We start from the raw sequence: 5,442 nt of genomic DNA, 5'->3' as shown, positions 1-5,442 counted from the left end.
AGATCATATAGGGCTTTTATGGAGTCAATGTGAAGGCTTTTGGTTCAGGGTAGGGAATGTTTTGGTCTAAATGGGTTTCATCTTCCCTTAAGCACTTCTTTTATTCATTTGGCACAATTCTCTTGACTCTTTGAGTATCTCACTTCTTTCTAAGGGGTTAGAGAGACACATTGTCGCTCTTTCTTATGCAATTCAAAACATTTCTCCTTTTTCAACTTTTTCCACACCTTTTTCTCTTTTGCTTTTCTTGAATCTTTTTTTATTCTTTTTCATATTGGGCTTTCTTTTTGCCTTTCTCTTTTCTTTTCTTTTTTTCATTGCCTTCCTTTTCTTCACTTTTGTACCTTTTACCACTTTGTTCCCTTTCTCGTCTCTCCCCCAAACTTAGACTTTTGCCATTGCTCAAGGAAAGATCAGGGTACCAAGAAAGGGTATATTTTCGAACGGGTATAGGCTTATAGCATTGGTTCTTGGAAGAAAAAAGTTTAAGGCTCAAAAGGGTTAACTAGGGATTATATCATTGGTAGGCTATGGAATCGTTCAACTATAATTTGGATCAAGGAGAGCCTATAATCACTTCTCAAGTCAAATTTCACTTAAGATTTCGCCTCAACAGACATTCAAGGCAAGTTCTAGACCATTGGCTCAGGACTTGGACTCACAATTCAATTTCCCACCATACAAGCTTAAGGATTGCTAAAGATATAGAGTCGGGGTCCCACAACAACCTTAGACACGATTTGAGCACATAATGGTCCCGAAAGACCACATGATGATTGTTTGGTCAATACAAGAGTCTCAAGGTCACGACTTTCACCATCCTAAACACAACATTTTTGTCTTTGACCTTGGGATCAAAGGCAAATGTGCTAGGCCCAAGTGAAGCTTTGCTTGAGGTACCCATAACTACAAACTACCAAAAACAAAAACAAAAACAAAAACAAAAAACGGACTCAAACCCTTAAGAAGGTTGTTACGCCATCCATCATCGGGAAGAGCCACCCGGTTCACACAATACACCAACTTTGGAAAGAACCGTGGCATTAAGAAAAACAAAGGCTTATTGAAAGCACCAAAAATGAAACAAAAAGCTACGAGCCTATATAAGAAGCTAAAAACAAAAAAAAATTACGAAAATAGAAAATAGAATGAATATGTACAATAGAGGATTTGAATATACAACGGGGGATGAATATATACAATAATGTAAACTTTATATACAGGCCAAAGGAAAGATAAAAAGTGCGATAAAAGTAACTAAATGTAAAGTTATATACAGACCAATAGAAAATCAAAAAAGCATAAACTAAATCAGTATATATATACAATTATCCAAGGATAAAATGTAGGGTGCACCCCCTCAAATAAAAGCTGGCATTGTCCCCAATGCCAACTAAACAAATAGGCACCAAAAAGTATAAGGAAAGGATATGAGGACTCCCTAAGCCGTGTCCGTCTACACAGGATCATCAGTGGTCCCCAGGTCCTCTGTATGTACGGGAACCTTAGACTGGTTCCCGGTATCCTGCTTCTTAGCTGCTGGGACTAGGGCCTGGACCTGGACAGGCTGTATATCATGTACATCCTATGGCTGACTAGAGGAGGCCTCCGGTGGGTCCGCCAACTGGATGATGGCCTCATCTGCACTAGGGAGCTTCCTCTTCTTCTTTGGAGGCCTCTGTGTCTGCTCCTACTGTGGCTCTGCTGCTAGTACTGCTGCTGGAGCTGGATCCTCAAATAGCAAGTCTAAGGTAGCTGGTCTGCCTTCAATTTGTCCACATCCGCTCTAAGCTCCTTCACATACTCCTTGGAATCCCGTGTTTTGTGCATCTTCTTGTGCTCTCTGGCAAGCTCCTTCAGCGCCTTGCCATGTGAATCTACTGCCTTAGCCAAGGCAGCCTGAGAATCAAGGATCTTCTGCTGGTTGACAAGAATCTCCTTAAGTGAATCCTCAATAGACTGGTGCACCTGCACTGGCTATGGTGTCGACTGAGCCATAATGGTGGAGGTCAATGTAGACAACTTGGACGAATCAGTTGCCATCCAGTTGTTCAAGCTATGAAGTGCCTGGCTCAGCTGGTGGGCAATGATAGGATGGTCCCGGGAAGATGGAATCCCCGGGCCAGCTAAAGTAGAGGAACCAGCAGTAGTGGAAGGTCCGGGAGGCATGTCAGCAACTTTGGAGGCAGGCTCAGTGGAGGGCTCTACCGTAACCGGCTCTTCAGACTGAGCTGGGGAAGAAGCAGGCCGCTTGTAATTCTTGTCCTTAGGGTCTTCAAACTATACCACGAAAACAGAGCCACAGGTTTGACCTTGATGTCAAAAGGTCTCTTCTCCACCTTCAGGTCCCGAAAATACATAGTGAGGGTGTTGGGAAAAGGGTAGTTCCGGTCATGCTCAACCCCCACTGAAGAAATGATGCGGGACATCACATTCCCCACATTAATAGGGTATCCTGTCATAATCGATGCAACTAGAATAGCCCGGGCAAGTGGAAGAGTTTGATCATGTGTAATGGGATCAAGCCGGCTGCATACAAAAGTCAACCACCCCCTAACCTCAAAGTTAAGGGTCCTCCGAAGGATTTTGGCCCCTATTATCAACCACTCTGGAACAGTACCCGGGATTGCCAGGTATGAAGCTAACCACGGACGAACCTCCTCGCCCATTGCCAACTTTTCATTGTAAAGGGGCTCATCTTCTTCATTAAAGCCTAGGTATTCATTCAGCGCCTTCCCAGTAAACACCACATTATTGTTTCGCACCTTGGTCACTTTGGTGCCCTTTAAGATGTGGGCCACATTGCTATAAAACCCCTTGACCATGTGCTCATTCGCCTTCACACAATCATCTATAAAGTGCTCCCAACCCACTCGAGCTCGAAACTGTCTATGTACATTAGGGAGTAGGGGTAGAAGGTCTCTATCAATGAAGCTTTTCTCAAGAATCAACTTTCATGACGGCCACCATTCCCTAAACTTGTGGAACGCCACCTGGATGACGAATCTATCTTCCCAAACAATGGGATTTCTAGTCCGATCAACACCCCCAACCTGAGGTACACCACCCCCAGGTACCTCTTTATCTCCCTCATCCTCTCCGTCTGCACTCTCCCTAGATAATGAAGTTGTAGGGGAAGTGGAGTAATCACCGCTGCCAGCTGCTGAGCCCTCAGACGGCTCAGAATGTATATGCTCTGGAGCTTGGGCAGGGGGTGAAGGAGGAGGAGAATCATCAGTCAACCCGAATTTGGAGACGAAGTAAGTTGGCACTGAGTCGGAGGAGATGTCTTGAGAAGGCATGTACTCACTCCCGGATTGGTCACAGGCTCTATCAGCAGCCTTGATTGCTTTCCTTGTGTTCTTTATGTTCTGTCTAGCTTGGGGAGTGAGTTTTACCAGTTTTCCTTTGCCTCCCCGAGAGGACTCACCTCGGTAGGGTTGTTTTGCGCCTCTACCTCTTTGTTTTACCATTGTCTACAAGCACAAACATCTAGCTTTGTTAGAATCAGCACAGACAGTGAAACAAATGTGGAAAATGAATTGCAGAACAGAAGCCACAAGTTGCAGAAAATGTTGCAGAAACAGTGTAGCGCGGGCCACACAAAAAGGAGTGCGGCCGCACTAGGGGCACCACGGACCGCATAAAAGCAACTGTGGTCCGCACTGAGGCAAGGTCTATAAAACCACTTCTCTGAATCTAACCATCGCGGCCCGCACAAGGTAGCACCGCGATCGTGGTGGGCCAGCACGGACCGCACAAAATGCAATGCCGTCGCGCTGGGCAAGAGGTCAATTTCCTGAAAAAATCCTCACCGCGGTCCGCACAAAGTGTTACTGTGGACCGCATCACAGCACCGCAGACTGCACAAGGATGACCGCGATCCATGGAGGGTGCTAAGTCAAGGCACTGAATTAGGGTTCTCAAATCTTGCAATTAGTTCAAGTTTTTTTTGCCTAATTAACGTCCCTACTTAATTACCCATTTCATTACACTCACAAAGTACACAAAGATTAACAGTTAAACTAAACTAACCTAGAAATTTAAGAATTACGGGAAGAAGAAGAAGCTACAGGCTAATGGACATGAAAATAAAATGAAATTATAAAATTAAACAAAGAAAAATGAGTGAAATGTTACCAGATGTGGATATGGAATGCAAGAAATCAATCTAAGCAAGGATTTAGGTGAAAAGAGAGGGTGAACAGTAGATTTTAGGTCTCTGAGAGTCAATTTTTCGAAAAGGGTAATCGGTGACCCCTGTGGTCTATTTATAGAAAAACATGTGGGATCCAGCCTTACCTACCAGCGCGGCCGCACAAAACGGACCAAGGACCGTGCTGGGTTTGTTCAGAAGAAGTCTGAGAAGGCAACCTCCGCAGCCCGCACAAAACAGACCGCGGCCGCGAAGGTCCACCGTGGTCCGCACAAAATGCCATGCAGCCGCGGTGGCAAACTTCAGAGAGTATCCCATTTAGCCTTCACCAGTGCGGACCGCACAAAGTGCAATGCGGCCACATTGGCAACTTTAGAGACTATTCAATTTTTCCAAAATGTTTTGCACTGTATCAACACAATCCCTACAACATCTCACAACCAATTAGCTCAAAAATCAATCCTACACTACAAAGAAAATCAAAGAAAACAAGAAGAAAAAGACATGGGTTGCCTCCCAAGAAGCGCCTGATTTAACTTCGCGGCAAGACGCATGTTACCATCACATCACTTTAGATGAAGAAGTGTCACCACGTGGCTGTCATCAAATTTTCCAAGATAATGCTTGACCCGGTGCCCATTAACTCTGAAAACTTCACCATTTTTGTTCCTTAGATCAAGAGCACCAAATGGGGTCACGAACACAACTTCAAATGGCCCACTCCACTTTGACTTGAGCTTACTCGAAAACAGACGTAACCGGGAATTGAACAAGAGAACCATATCTCCAACCTTGAACTCCTTACCCCGAGCATATTTATCGTGAAGGTACTTCATTTTTTCCTTATACAAGGATGAACTTGAGTAGGCATGGAATCTAAACTCATCGAGTTCATTGAGTTGTTCAACACGAAGATTTGCCGCAACATCTCATTCCAAATTTAACTTCCTCAAATCCCACATGGCCTTATGCTCTAACTCAACCGGAAGATGACAAGATTTTCTAAACACCAATCGATACGGAGACATACCAATCGGAGTTTTATAAGCTGTCCGATAAGCCCATAGAGCGTCATCCAACTTTTTCGACCAATCGGTCCTATTGGCATTGACTGTCTTTGACAAGATGCTCTTAATTTCCCTGTTGGAGACTTCCACTTGACCACTAACTTGAGGATGATAGGGGGTAGAGACCTTATGATTGACACCATACTTGGAAAGCAACGTGTCGAAAGCTTTATTGCAAAAGTGAGACCCCTCATCACTAATAATCGCATGAGGAGTGCC

Source organism: Nicotiana sylvestris, chromosome 11, assembly GCF_000393655.2.
Source record: "Nicotiana sylvestris chromosome 11, ASM39365v2, whole genome shotgun sequence".
In the NCBI taxonomy this organism is placed as follows: domain Eukaryota; kingdom Viridiplantae; phylum Streptophyta; class Magnoliopsida; order Solanales; family Solanaceae; genus Nicotiana; species Nicotiana sylvestris.
The sequence above is the reverse complement of the archived record's forward strand: the minus strand, read 5'-3'. Positions refer to the sequence as shown.